This window comes from Camelus ferus, chromosome 30 (assembly GCF_009834535.1).
Source record: "Camelus ferus isolate YT-003-E chromosome 30, BCGSAC_Cfer_1.0, whole genome shotgun sequence".
Classification (NCBI taxonomy): Eukaryota; Metazoa; Chordata; class Mammalia; order Artiodactyla; family Camelidae; genus Camelus; species Camelus ferus.
This window is the reverse complement of record NC_045725.1, coordinates 23310665-23326478: the sequence shown is the minus strand read 5'-3', so window position 1 is coordinate 23326478 and position 15814 is coordinate 23310665.

The following is a 15814-nucleotide window of genomic DNA, read 5'->3' as shown; positions in this document are numbered from 1 at the left end:
TCTTCATTCGATCTATGAGCGTTGTGTTTGCTGCTGTGGTGGTTGTTTTTATGAAGGTAATAGAAGTAAAATATCATTTAAGTCTCTGAATAATGTCTTTTATTACATACACGCTAATACCAACTTTATGAGCTAGAGATGTTTGTGTCACAATACGTCCTATAAAAACTAGCTGTTGCATCTTTGTTTGTTACTTTTGTATCCAATAGTCTAACAAAGCCTGATATTTCTTCCTTTCCAATTAGTCTGTGTTTGTGTGTGCCTATGTGTTTGTATCTGTGTTTTCTTTCTGGCAGTTCCTTTTTCAGCCCCTCAATTTAAAAATTTCTCCTAGATATGTTTAGGAGTAAGTCCTTGACCCTTCCAAATAGACAAAATGTACACTTTCCTTTATAAATTTCTAGCTTTTGTTTCATTTGTTCTTTTGTTGTTAAATTGTTGTTTTTCACAAGGCAGCCATCCTCATAAGCTTCATAAGCTAAATGATATGTTCTAGGCCTTTCAGAGAAACTGTGGCTGCCTCAAAAGGGCCCAGCCTTGGAGCAAGCAGCTAGGAAGACAGTTCGTTACTCATGACCAAGACCCTACAGAAAGTTGTGATGTGTCTGTCCTCTGAGGTGAAGCAGATGGAGCGTAATGTGTAAAATACAAAGGTGAAGCTCTGGGACATGTCACATTTCCCAGTAAAGTTGTTCCCACAGCCCTGCAAGCCCTGTACATGCCCAGCTCCAAGATGGAAGAAAGAGCCAGAGTCAGCAACAGAGACACCAATGGTTTAATGGCTAGGGAGATCTTACATGTATGAAGCAAGGTCCGGAGCGACACCCCACTGTGTGCGGCAGACATAGTGGTGGTCTTCACTCTAAGGAAGGAGGGGAGGTTACCAGTTGCAAGAGGAATTGACATCAGGCTAACTCATCAGTTACCAGGGAAGCCAGCAGAGGGGCATGCCCCTCACCACCCTTTGACAAGCTATATAGTGGAGAGACCAATTAATTCCACTTAAATATTTACTATATTAATCTAATCTCATCCTGAAGACAACCCTCTGGCATTGGATTATACACATTTCACAAATAAAGATACTCAGTTCCACTGAAGTTAAGTAAGTTATCCAAGATCATAAACCTAGTCAGTTTTCAGAAATTAACTGAACACATTTCTGATTTGTTCTAAATAACCGTTATCACCCCTTTAACCGAGGCTTTTTATATACAAGGTATACAAGCATAAAATATTAAGGAAAGAAAGGTGAGTTATGTAGATAATTGAGAAGAGGGGGTTGTAATCCAGATTAAAAAAAACCACCCAGAACTTTCCCCAGTAGACTTCGCCTGAGACACTGGTGAGAAAAGAACTTGATAAAAATAATAGTCTTTCTGAGACTGTATTTAAGTTAGAATAAAATTTCTTAGTTGTCAAATATGTAGAATTAGGACTCAGGATATATAAGAAGCTACACAGGCCCTATCTAACTTATGATAATAAATATAAATTTCCAATTAATTGCATCTTCTCAACAATTTTATTTTTATATTTAAGTGTCATTGTTTATGTATTCCTCCAAGTGATTTCCACATTTCAAACTGATGTACTGTTGCAACGATGGCTTATACTTATTCTTAAAAGTTTGTATTTTCCCTCCAAACAAAACATAAATCATCTGACAACCAAGCCAGATCATAAACCCTTCATATTCATCATAGCTCAAAGCTAAACACTTCCATAAATGTATGATTTCTTGAAGCAACATTTATTTACTAAAAGTTTTGTGATGAATTGTTAAGTTCCAAAATAAAAAATGATAGCAGTGAGTTATATAGAATTTGTTTTCAGTTTGCTTTTATTCTCATTAAAGTATATAAAGTTAAATTTGTGACACTGGATCAAACTTTTCTCTCAAGGAATCTTTGAATTGGTAAAACTCCAGCTCATTGGAAAAGTGTAGAATGGCACATTAGGGGTTTTCTAAGCATGATCCCTGCTCAAAACACACTATGTGGTTTACAATTATTGCCCGACTGACCTGCTAAACAAACCATTTGTATTGTAGCTCTATAGTTATATGAGTGTGTTTTACTGTGATTCTTCAAATATTTAGTTAAGAATATTAGTCTATTTTGCTTGTAATAATTACTGAGTACCTACCACATTTCTAGTGATGTTACAGGCACATTTAAAAGATATTTACTTAGAAACATTAATTCAGCCAAGGTTTGTATATGAGGATTGGGGAGAGGATATCCCCCTGGAGGAGATGTGGACCCCTGAGAGTCAAGTCAGGGCAGGCATGCTGGCGGCCCAGCCTACCAGGGACAAGGCTCAGGGTCAACTTTGGCTGACAGGTCCTGCTGCTGGGCTCAGGAAGAGCTTATCTGCATGGGGTTGTTGGTTTGGTGCATGGGCCAAATGATGTGGTTTGGCCCCAGGGATGGAGAAGCAGATTACAACTTCAAAATGGGGCGTACAGCAATGACCAAAATATGTCACGCTCCTGCTGACATGTAGCTTTTATTCTAGCTGAGGAAGGCAGACAATAAATAGATAACATAAACTATGTCAGGTGATGGCAAGTCATGAAGTTCTGGTGAGAGAAAGAGGAGGGTGGTGAAGGGAGGGAAGTGCCATTTTACACAGGGCCATCAAGACAGACTGTTCTAATGAGATGATGGTAGAGCAGAGACCAGAATGAGTGAGAAAATGAGTGATGTGGCTGTCTGGAAAGGTGGGGCGAGGGAATTCTAGGAAAGTCAACGGCCAAAGTCCTGATGCCTGAGGACCTGCTGGATGTGTTCAAGGAACCACAGGAGACCAGGGTGAGTCTCCAGAAGAAGGAGCCTGAGGGAGAGCAGGAGATGAGGTCGGTGAGGTTAACAGGACGCTAGACTGTGTGGAACCTCACAGGACATTGTAAGGACTTTGTCCTGTACCTTGAGCAAGACCGATGGAGCCGCGAGAGGCACTGGAGAAGTGAGGTGAGCTGATTTAGGTTTTAAAGGATGAAACCCATTGCTGTGTTAAGAAAAGACCATAGGATGGTAACGGCAGGAGCCAAAGCACAGTTGGGATTCCACTGCAATCATCCAACTGAGAGATGACGGCACTCTGACTCCAGTGGTAAGAGTCGGGGTGGTGAGGAAGATGTCAGATTAGGGAAACATTTTGAGGGGAAAGCCAATAGGAGTCCCTCCGGGATTCTGTAGGAGACGTAAGGGAAAGTGAGGAGCCAAATACAAATCTTTTATTTAAGCTGGAAAAACCAATGAATTGGAGTTTCTACTTACTGAGGTGGGGAAGACTGTATGAGAACAAGGTGTGGAAAATGTGTCTATGGGGGTGAGTGGGATGATGAAAATTCAAATCAAGGGTTTGGTTTTAGAAATGTTGAATTTGGTATGTGTATAGTTACCCAAATAGGAAGTGAGATATATCAGTCTGGAGTTAAGTGAGAAGTTGAAGAGGAAGGAGCTATTCTGAATATGTACATACATAAAATAATTATATGTGTGTGTGTGCGCGCGTGCATACGTATATAATTAAATATCAATGAGGGAGACCACCTGGGAGTAACTATGGCCAGAGAAGAGAAGGAAAATGAGTACTGATCCTTGTAGGATTACAAAATGTAAAAGACAGGAAGATGAGGAGGAGCAGTAATAGTGACTCAGAAGGAGAAGTCAGTGAAATAGGAGGGAACCTAAAAAAAAAAGAGCAGTGTACAAGAGGTCCAATGAAGAAAGTGTTTCCCAAAAAAGGGGGAAGGGTCCATGTATCAAATACTGCTGAGGGAGAAAGGCAGATGGACAGAGAAATGATCCCTGGGGTAGGGAGCAGTCAACAGGGACCTTGGCAACAATGTCTAAGTAGGTAACAGTCCGATGAGAAAGGGTTCCAGAGAACAGAGCAGAAGAGGCAACAATGAGCAGAGAAGGCAATTTGAATAGTGACAGGGAAGTGGAATGGTCGCTGTAAAGTGATTTGCAGTCAGTGAACTTTTGCAGCGCATTGAAACCCTGATGAAAAACTGGTGTTGGAGAGAAAGAGAAGACGGCTACAAAACAGACCCGAGAGGAGCTGACCTTGGACAGCAGCACACACGGTGTATCCATTGTCATACGTGGCCAGGCAGAGAATACGGGTACAGATGCAGGCAAGGAGGGCGGGTCGGGAGGAGGGAGCTGGTGGAAGTTATTTTCCAAATGCTTACAGTTTCTAGGGAACAAAGGTCAGCAGCAGAGTGGCGGAAGGAGGAGCTATGGAAGGTTTGATGAGAGAGAGAGACCATATGAGTAGTTTATAGGAAAGTGGGAGGGTGAACTGACTGGGACACTCAAGTAGGACTGCAGGACTTACTGTGGGGGCAATTCTGAATTTAAAGTGAGATCAATTATAATTACTAGAGGTGTATTTTGTCCAATACAGGAATTAGAATGTTTCTCATAATACTTTACTCTTACCGCTCTCTATATAGCCAACTCCACCACAGAGATAGCCTGTCACTCCATGTATTATAATAATTTTATGATAATAATTTTTTAAAAGGAATCATATATGAGCTCTCTTGCAACTTGATTTTTTAACTTAAAAAGTATACAGTGAGCTGTTACATCAACAATACACATTTATGTCATGTTTTAAATGGCCAACAGTGTTTCCTTGAATTATTACACCATACTTTTTTAAGTATTTCTATATTTTTGAGTCTTTTCCAAATTTTTGTTAATGCAACACTTGAAGTGAACACCCTTGTATAGATCACTCTGTCCGACCCAACAATATTCTTTGTTGGGATATATCCTAAAAAATAATCACAGGCAGTGCACCCACGTAAAACTCCTGACACACATTGCTAAATTGCTTTTGAAAAAATTCTTACTAACCTGCACTTTGACCGGTAACTGATGAAAATGATGAATTCCCTACATGCTGACCCTTGACTGACTAATACGATAATTTAATTTTTTTCATCCGGGATTCAGTTTCGATGATTCCTGGCAAGTTAGTATTTTGAAGACATAGGGAGAGTATTTTATGAAACTAAACAATAAGCAAGTATGAAATGCATGAACTGTTTGAAGCTTTCTAATGCTCAAGTATTCTTTGTTTTACTTTGGAAACTAAATTATATACAAAAATTTATATTATATGTACATATTGAGCATACACATAATTATATGTATTAGTCATATAATTTAATCATATGTATGTATATAAACACATAGATATACCTTGAAGTTAAAAATAAATGTATCTTATTTGAAACAAGTCACGCATGGATATTTGCACCTACTGAAAAACTATGATCTTCAGCACTTTAGCACATCAGTGCTCTTTTACCCACTGATTGTACTGAATTTTTTAAAAAGACAGGAACCCAAATTTCAAAAGGCAAAGGATATACATAGGTACAGGACAGCCACACGAACATGAAATCTGCATGACCTAGAACAGGAAAGGCAGCAAATACATCCTGGATTTTCTGGAATACTTCTGATATCAAAGATTTTATATACCATTTATCCCACTTTCAGAAATATCCTAAAAATGCTCATATTTCTGCATCCAAATTATGCCTCCCAGTGTATCTCTAACACCCAGCTATAGCACAAAACTTCACGATCCATTTTTGTACTCTAATTTTTTGGTTTAAAAATGTAGTCCTCTTCCCCAAGGGAAAGGCTGCAGAAAGAAAACAGACTTTTGGATAACGAGGGTTGTCAATGTGTTTCACTGCACTGGGTCATTATCTTAATATTTTTATGGACAGTTTATGAAAAATGATTTTATCTATGGGACGTCATTTAATTTAAAGAGATTAACAGTCAACTTTTCAGTAATGAATTTATTGTATAAAATAGTCATTTAAAAAGTGGCCCAACAGGGTGATGGCTTTTATTATGGTGTGTTTAAATGAGTATGAATGTTTATGGCTTTCTTCACCTCCTAATACTGTATTCACCTGTTTAGCAAAAAAAAAAAAAAAAAGAAAAGAAAAGAAAAGAAACTCACCAAAAGCCCTATCTGCAAAGCATCGTTTGTTTTGTTGTGACAATATAGCTTGTTAAACTATCATTAAAAAATGTCAAAAGGCCGAGGAAGTAAACAATAGTTGTATTGTAAAAATGTTGATTTTCTTGGCCTTTATAAGGTTACATAGTCATAATTTATAACTGAACCATTTTCAAAATCAAAGTAACTTATGAGTCTCTTACCTCAGACTTTGTTTCGGATGCCTTCCAGGGGATGTCGGGGATCGAATTTCTAATAAGGGAGAAAATCATCCAGCAGAGATGATTAACTCTGCTGGGTTGCATGCTAGGTTATTGCTTCGCAGCAGGCTAAGATCATTCTCATAATACAAGATAATGAGACCAGGTTTTTCATGGAGAGGAGTATTTTAGAATTTCTATGATAATGTCATGTGAATACCATCTATAGAGGCTTTAAAATAGTCCAGACACTGTATTTCATCTTATTTATCTCACAGGGCAACCTTATGAAATAGTTGTGCATTGCCCCTGTTTTCTCATGAGATATCTAGACCTCAGAGGGGTCAAAGGCCCAGGGTAAATAGAGAAGACAAAATTCACATGCATCTGTTCAACTGCAAAGTTTGTACACTTTATTAGTGTGCTGGCACCTTGTAACAAAGGTGCTGTGCATTTATAGTCTGGCTATAACTTCCTGAGGCACATTCAGCAGGAATGCAGACCAGCAATGGAATTCTGAGGTGCCTTGGAGAGAGTCAAGTCCTTCTTTGAAAAGTGTGAGTTTTGTGATTTTTGAATTGTTCTGAAATCAAAATACGTGGACATTTTTCATAGCCACTCCAGAGCTGGATAGGCAAATTAGAATCTAATGTGAAACACTCAGAATGACTTTAACACCTATAATAGCATCTGACTAGGTTCCTCTGGAAAATCTTAACAAATAAACTGCTCACGTACCTTCGCTCTCGGAACAGGAAGTTGTGAACTGTATTGATCAGAATAATGGTCGATATCTCCAAATCTTTTCCCTGCCCTTGAAAAATTAAAACTTAGCTAGTTTCCTGAGCTTTAAATTTTATAGAAAGACCTTAGAGAAAATTCAAGGTCAAGGATTAATTTTCCTATTGGGAGCTTATATAATGATGAAATTCATTATTAAATCATTATATTATTGCATTAATATCATTAAAACATTATTAAATTATTCAATAATGATGAGAAATCATGGTGATACATCTTAAATTGAACCAGTTACAGCCAATTAACAACCCCAATGTACCAATAATAATGAGCTAATAGTAAATGAACACATACAATGAAATCTCAACAGTTCAATCAAGAATGGTCAGTTTTAAAATTCGCTTCCTTTGAGAATTTATTTAATCACATCTAGTTTCTTCCCTTGTTGGGCTTCCTCTCTAGCTCATTAAAAGATACAAAGAATATTAAACAAGACTAGTTCCTTATTCAAGCCGCTTTAAAACCATCTACTTTGAAGTAAAGGCTGAGCAAAATGCAGCCCCCGGTAATAGAAGACACCAAGGTTGATTTTTACTACATCCAACTAGGACTATTTAGTGGAATCTTTCAGGAGTAGCAATTGTGCAGAAAAAGAAAGAAAATTGGTTCCCCACAAGGACTGCCAGTACAAATGAATTTATTAGGAAGCAAAGCAGGCAATCACCTATGTGATGTTACTCTAAATTATATCCAATTCAAGATCTAATCCTTACAAGGCTTAATTAGAGCCTCTCTTCCTAGTAAGCAGGTAATACGGTTGCCCTTCCTAACGTGGGCTCCAATTAAACTGGATGGAAAACTTGAGCCAGGAGGAAAGACAATCTTTTTTTAAATGAGTCGGGGTGAGAACAATTCCAGAAGAAAAACCAAAGCTAGGAGTCTGTCAAAGGCAGAGTGAGAAATCAGGAATGCAGTTCAAGATGAGGGCCAGGTGGTCAGCAGAAGCAGATATACCGCCCCCCTCCCCGGGTGCACAGACTTCAAAACTGGAAAAAGGCTCACCTCAGGAAGGAAAACTCTCATACACCCTTTCCCAGAACAGGAACCAACTTTTTTATCTTTTAAAACCATGCCTGAGGGCCAGGCTTCTGATACATAGATCAAGGGTAAAAAAGACTGTTTCTTACCCAACTAAGGCCACTTAGCAATTCACCTTTATTAGGAAAATTGTGGAATAAACTGTCCATTCTTTGATAATGTTTTATATCATCATGGGGTGTAAATCCTAAAAATGAAGGCTCAATGTTAAGTGCTACCTTGATATCCGGTGAAACCGAGAGGGCCTCAAATGGCCTGACTGCATGTTCTCCTCCAGACTCTGCTCCTGAAAACAAGGTCCCCAGCTAAACCCTCCTCATCGGAGGGGCCTGGAGCAGCTCCTGCTTAATCCCAGAGTAGCTGGTGTCAGTTCCCTACTAGCTGGGAATTATTCCAACAAGCCAATCACATTCTCCAGTGGGAAACCAGGGGTCACCCCACCTTCTTGATGCTTCAAAGCCTGCCTCCCCTAGGCCCTGGTTGATGGCTCTGTTCGCAAGTGCAACCCCAGTGTGGCCCTGCATGGCCTGGGGTGTCCTCCTCCCCCAGGCTGTGTGTGTACGTGACGTAATAAAGTGCTGTGATCTCATCTGTGTGGTGTCTGGCGTCGTGTGTGTTCAGCCCTCCCCGAAACTCTAGAGCAGGAATCCTTCCCTCACCGATGTGGGTAAACAGGAGGTGATTAAAACACACCAAATGCTTCCCAACTCTCCAAACATCTCATATCACTTTGGTAGCTATTATATTACCATCAAAGAATCTAATAACTCCATCGTCCGTAAGGCTCTCATGAGCAGTAATAAGAGGTCACGGCCACTGCGCAGGTCTTCCTACGCTGCTCACGCCCCGCTGTACTGCGCTCTTCAGGGAAACTGAAACTCACCACCTCCCAGCCTGGCAACAACTCTTTATGTTTAGAGCATATAATGCTTGGCCTTCAAACTCACCAGACATACCTAACTCTTTAAAATCCCTACTTTCTATCCCTTTAATTTTTTAAATTGTTCCCCACTAACCATTCCTAATTTTTCCCATCTTCGTTGTATCATGAAGACCGGAGTGAGTAAAAGTATTACATTAATAGTATGGCCTTGCAGAGAAAATTTTGAAAACACACAGCTGTATCATGCTTATAATTATTTCATCATTCAACAAATATTTATTAAACTTCTATAGACAATTATTTATATTCCCTTACTGACTGACTTGATCAGACAAATTCTGTACATATATATGCATCTGCTTTATAACTGGTCATATACACTGTGTTATTTGTTCCTCAGGACACTTATTTCAATCTATTAAAGATTAAAGGTTGTCTCAACACTAAATTGGCCCACTGCGAGTGACTAAATTAGCTCTCCCCTTTTAGAGGACAATTAAAAAAGCAGGTTAGATTCAATTGAGTATGTGCCCTATGCACTCCACACTGTCCTATTTTCATTCCAAGGTCATTTTAAAATTTAAGATCAAAAGCCGAAAGAAGATTAATTTTAAAGAAATCTGACATCAAATGGCTCTCAGGACTAGAAATTCTATTTCGCCAAAGTGCTAAAAAAAAAAAAAAAGTCAAATAATAAACAACACTCAACGAAGGGCTGGACTGCCCAGTGTTACACAGGTATTTCAGAATAGCCTTTTTTTAAAAAGACAGCAAATCTTGCTCAACCCATCACTGCTGTTGCACACAGCATTAGTCTAGGGATGCCTACAGTATCTTAGGCATTTTCATGTGTGTTTTCCAACCACAGCAGGAACGAAAGAATTCAATTCAGGTGTTTATTATCCCCCCATGAGTTGATGAAAGAGTTTTTAAGTCACTGCAAGGGTTCAAGCCCCAGACTGCTATTTACTTGTAAGCTTCTAGAAAGGACGACTTCCTTACCATCAGCTGGCCCTCCATATCCCTGGGCAATGCATCTTTGGATTCAACCAATCGTAAGTCAGAAATATTCTTTACAAAATTCTAGAAAGTTCTAAGAAACAAAATCCTGAATTTGCTGTGTGCTGGAAACTGTTTCTAATAGTGTTTACATTTTTTTTTACAACTGTTTACATAGCACTCACTTTGTATTAGGTATAACTAATCTAGAGATGATTTAAAGCATAGAGGAGAATGCAGGTAGGTTTTGTGCAGATACTATGTCATTTTATATAAGGAACTTGAGCATCCACAGGTGTTGATATGTGTGAGGGTTCTGGAACCAATACCTCAAGGGCAGATACCAAGGGACAAATGTATATGAACCATTTAGCACAGTGTTTGTCTTAATGTAAGAGCACAATATATGTTAACCCCTATTATTATTGACCTTGCATTATTACATTTGCCCCACCTTTTCAGGTAATTCACTACAGGCTACACACATGCCATCATTAGGTTCCTAGGAGTTAAAGGGTGATATTCCTAAATTTTAATTTTTCTACATGATTCTGTAAAACAATGTACATCTGCTCCATCTACATCTGTTTCTCTCAGCAGATGCTCACATCTACAATATATATCAATTTATGAAACGTTGAATACTGATACTAACTCACAACTGATCTTAGGGTCAGACTTTGTCAAGAACTAAAGTGTTGTGCCAGTGCATTTTAAACACGTACTTAGGACACATAATTGCGCAGAGTGATGATAAACACTATACGACGTTAGGTTGAAAATAACATTAATGTTATAGATGAAAATCCTTACTTTTTGTGCAATTGTACTATCTTCACATCTTTAATTTCGGTTATTTATATTTTGTTCCTGACTAAATACAAGCCAACTGCTGCTTTGTCTCATTTCCCTAAAACCCAAATGAACAATCTTGTCATGAGGAAAAAAAAAAATCAGAACTTAGTCTACTACTTCCATTTATTCACATGGCAGTTATGGCGTTGCACGTGCACAGTGCCTTTTGGAAATGATCTCCAGATGATTCAAAACTGATGATTTTCACTCTTGAGAATTAACACCAACACCATCTATGTATTATTTGGGTGAGATATTAATACATACAATCCAGGCTTTCACCACGGAACATTAGCTCGACTCTTTGGACCAGTGAAAGTTGCACCACCAACAGTTTTACAGGAAGAATCTGTAATTAGGAGGTGGCAGAAGCAGTGGGTTGGTTCCAAAGCTGAGTGAGCACAGAATTCCCTCGAGAGCTTTCCTTTCTTCAGTACAGATTTCTGTGCTCCATCACATACTTAATATGGCATGCATCTAATTATCTAATTATTAGCTCCATTATTTTCAAAACTTGTTTGTTTAGCAATGCAACTTTTTGTAGTTACATTTATACAGAAACAATCTGTAAGTCAGATGAAAGAAGACATCTTCTGCTTGAAAAAGGATTTGTGATGTGGAACATCAAAAGCTCTCATCTCTTTCTTGCTCCTCAGTGAATTTCGAAGCCCTGCAGAACCCTCACGGTTCATGGAACACACATGTAAACCCAGAACCCACGATTCTCCAGGTATACACTGTTTCACCTTTGAATTAACTAAACCTGCCAGAAGCCTACATGTGTGCCGCTCCTCAACATGTTCCTTGTAAGATCACTACACTGATGGATGCTTTAATATCAGGGCCTCAAATTATACCAAATTTCACCACGGGAAACAGACATTTGGACACTTCCACATGTGCTATAAAACTTGCTGAGGGCATTGTCTGATGTATCACCCAATGGACTTCTTATAATATCCCAAGCAAGAAATTCCCCTTCAGATTTAGTAAAGGAATATAACTGTGAAAACTTGGATGATTTCTCTCTTTTTGGACAATAAGTCTCAGTTTGTGAGGGTAAAAATGTAGGGGATTTTTGAGAAACTATTTTATGAAAGCAGAGTCTCTGACCTCAAGGAACTCAAATCTAGTAGGAGACAGACTCTACGAAGGTTAATTTTAAAACAATGCAGTAAGTTCAGTGCTAGAGATATACTTAAGTTGCTATGGAAACAAGAAGGTAAGTTCTATAAGTAATTACATTTCCATTTTTGCCTTAGCTACAAACAATAAGAGCTAAATTTGTGCTCAGCTGCAGCAACAGTAACATTTATCAGAGGCATAATTGTTTCTTCTTTGCCCTCTAATCTTCCTTTACCTGTTTTATACCTTTTAGTTCATTGTATCATGTATCTTTTTGCCTGCTGAATTAAAAGCAAGGCTAAAGCACTACATTAAAAAAATACAATTTACCAGCCATGACTTGCTTTTGTAAACTTCCTTTTACATTGTGGGATAAAAGACACACTCATGAGTATTTACTAATGACATCATGTTCCATAGACATATGTATATTCTAAACAGGAGAGAATTAAAAGATAGAAAGAAATGAAAGGTGAAAACTACACGTTAGGCATTATGTATAATTTATATAATCTGTTTAGTGGGAGAGTAATAAGGGAAATGGCCCACAACCTCATTTGTCTAAGAGGGGTAAATCTACTGCCCTAATTACGCGAAAGCTCAATGCCCTTGATCTTGGATCTCGCTTCATTTTAAAGAGCCACCTGCAAGCTACTTCATAATTAATAACCATCAGTATTCTATTACAAACACATTTTCTTGCCCCATATTATAATTTTCATAAAGCCTCCTGTCTCAGCACCACTGTAACAGATCTAATGCTCATCTCTGGATGAAGACTGGGCCAAACTACCCAACAGACACAAACTCGCAGACAGCAGGTGCTACTGTATCTGGGAGGAAGAGGCTGCTTATCCCCAGAGAGGCATGTACTTCCTTTTTTTCCCCTTCGCTGGGGATGCTCTCGCCACACTGGTATTTGTTTACTCCAGACGATCCCCTTCCAGCACAGCTTGGAAAATAAAACAAAGCTCACTGGTCCATACAAATACAGACCCTGCAACCTGTGCTCCCCGGTGCCTAAGCTGAACCGCAGACACTGGCTTTACCTTTCTTGCCTCAGATTTTGCTTTACAAAGTAGCAAAAATAATAACATGAACAGTAATGTGCATTTTCATCTTCTCCTTGTAAAAGTCAAGCATCTTCTGGAGAGTGATTCTGTAAATGATGGACATGATAAATTTTATCTGAAATCTCAGCTCTGTCACTTACTGAGTGATCTCTCCTGCAAGATACTCACCCTCTCTGTGTCTCAGTTTTCTTATCTATGAAATGGGGACCCTAATGATACTTATAGTGTCACTAAGAGAGTTTAATGAATTTTAAAACAGCAAAGCACATAGAACAAAGTATTGGAACACTAATTTTTATCAAAAGGCTATTGTTAGTGGTAACAGTATGGTTATGCTGTTATCATATTCATTAAGAATGCTACCAAAATGCATCCATGATGTGTGTGAAAAATTTGCCAGCCTAGTGACAATACCTTCAAGTTACTGATTCCAAATTGTCCCTGCACTGAGCACACTGTCTTGTCAACACAACTTCAGCTAAGTCTTCACTGTTTGGGGAGTTTCTTGATTCAGGGAGTCTTAATACTTTTGAAATAATTTATGGCAACTGATGAACTGGTGTGTTCCTTCTTTTATGCTAATGGGACTTACACAACAGTGTTCCCATTTCTTCAGAAATAAATCTGAAGTTCGCTGCAGCAGTCATGGGAAATTGATGGCCACCATGTAAATGTTTCTTTCTCAGATCTTTATTTCCACCCTCAGTCTGATTCTGGTTCAATGAATGGAGGAGAAGTGGATGGGAAGCACACATTCATACACACGGAAGCCTGATGGAAACGTCCGCTGATGCTCAACCTCTGAAACTACTTCCAGGTCGCCCAGCGTGAACTTGCATGTAGAGAGTGTGGGAATTATTTTGAAAGTGGGGCCTTACATCAAGTTATTGGTTGGTTGGCCTCTGAAAGGCATGCTCTGGGTTTAGCCCTTTGCCATCTCTAAAAATCCATAAGCCCTGGGAGGAGCAGACTCTCCCCAGTCAGGGAGGCCACAAGTGCCACATCATCAAGAACACAGAAAATAAGAAAATGCAGCCAATATAATTGGTCCTGTGATGGATGGATGCCAAATAGACAAATATATAATCTAAGGAAACACGGCTGGAGCCATCTATCACTGTATCTATGTTTGCATTCATAGCTGTAACTGTATCTTTACCCAAATACTAACAGTAGCTGTCTATGACTATGTCTATGTGGGATTACAGTCATTTTTTAAAAATACCTAACATTAATTGAATACTATGATTTTACTGGTAATCTAATTAGAACGTCTCAATTAATCTTCCCAACAAACATATTTGATAGGTTCTGTTATTATCTGCACTTTAATGAGGAAACTAAGGCTGAGAGAGGTTAAGTGATTTTTTTTCAAAGTCACCCAGTTAGTAAAGATCAGAACCTGGATTCCATATGAAGTCAGCCAGATGCCAGAAAGTATTTTGCTAACTAACAAATTACACTGTTTCCTGAATTGGACATTTGAACATGTGTTACCTTTATGAACAAAAGGAAACACTTTTACTCGCACATTTTTAAAATCAGGCACATATATACAAATAGGTGTAAATGTAGAAATAATATATAAACACATATATATATAAACAAAAACGTGTATTTACATATATGTGTGTAAGTGTATATAAATTACGTATATGCATGTGCACAAGCATTAATGTTTTGAGGCCAAAGTTCTCAGAAAGCAAAGGTCGCGTTGAGTATACGTGGGCGATGGAATAAGATATAAGCAGAAGAGATTCTGTCCTCACGCCTCCTTGCCCGCTTTTATTACACATGTATATGTGTGTGTGTGTGTGTGTATGACTAGGTTATTTTAAACATCTGTATGCATGTTTTGAAGGTATTTAAAGACATTTTTTAAACCCATTTTATGTACGATGTTTTTTAATAATAGACAAGGAAACAGAACTGTGTTAGATCAGTGATAACCACCTTGTTCCGATGATCAGACACAGGCAAATAGAACACTATTTAATAGCAGAGAGTTTCAAGTAGCTCCTGTGTTACAGAATCAAAGAAAAGGCACTGAATTATTGAAGTAGCTTGCAGATGTTAAAAAAAAATCAAGCATTTATTTCATTCCTAAGCAAACAAAAAGAAAGCTTTGAGAACAGCCCGTTGTGTGTAGTGCTGTTCTGATGTCATATTCATGCTATTGAAAATGACATTGTCCCCCATTTCCTTCAGAATGGCATTTCGGCAGCACTGAAAACCAGAAGGACTTCCTTTGGAATGACTACACTGAGAAAGGAAGAGGAAAAGTATGCTCTGAAAAATTGGAATTCACATATCAGTAAAAGGCTTGACATCTGCTAAGAGAACAAATGTTCCGCTGGTTCTTGAAGTATCTAAAGCCTCCAATATGAGTTCACTTCAAACCCAACAATGGGGAATTCAGCAACACCTGAAGGAATCCCTTCCGCAGGTAATGTGGGCAGTTTTCCATTTGCATTCAGGAAGACGAGGAACACAGGCGTCAGGACCACTGCATTTTACCACCTGCTGGATTGCATCTGTCTTTCTGTCCCAATCTCCCCTCCGCAGTGTCTCAGCCTTCACCTGACTGCTTTCTCAGAAAAACAAATGTATTTTTTAAAAACTCTTAGTTCCCTTATCCACTTTTCTACATGCTTATTAACTCAAATATTAAAAGGTTTTTTTTTTAAACAGATTTGGTGTGGTAAAGACCACTCTGGCTAGTGAGAGTCAGCTGCATAATAATGCATACGTGTACCGTTTTTGGACCTCTAATATCTGTGGGAAAAATATTATAGTACTTTGTGAATAAATGTACTAAATAAACCAAAATA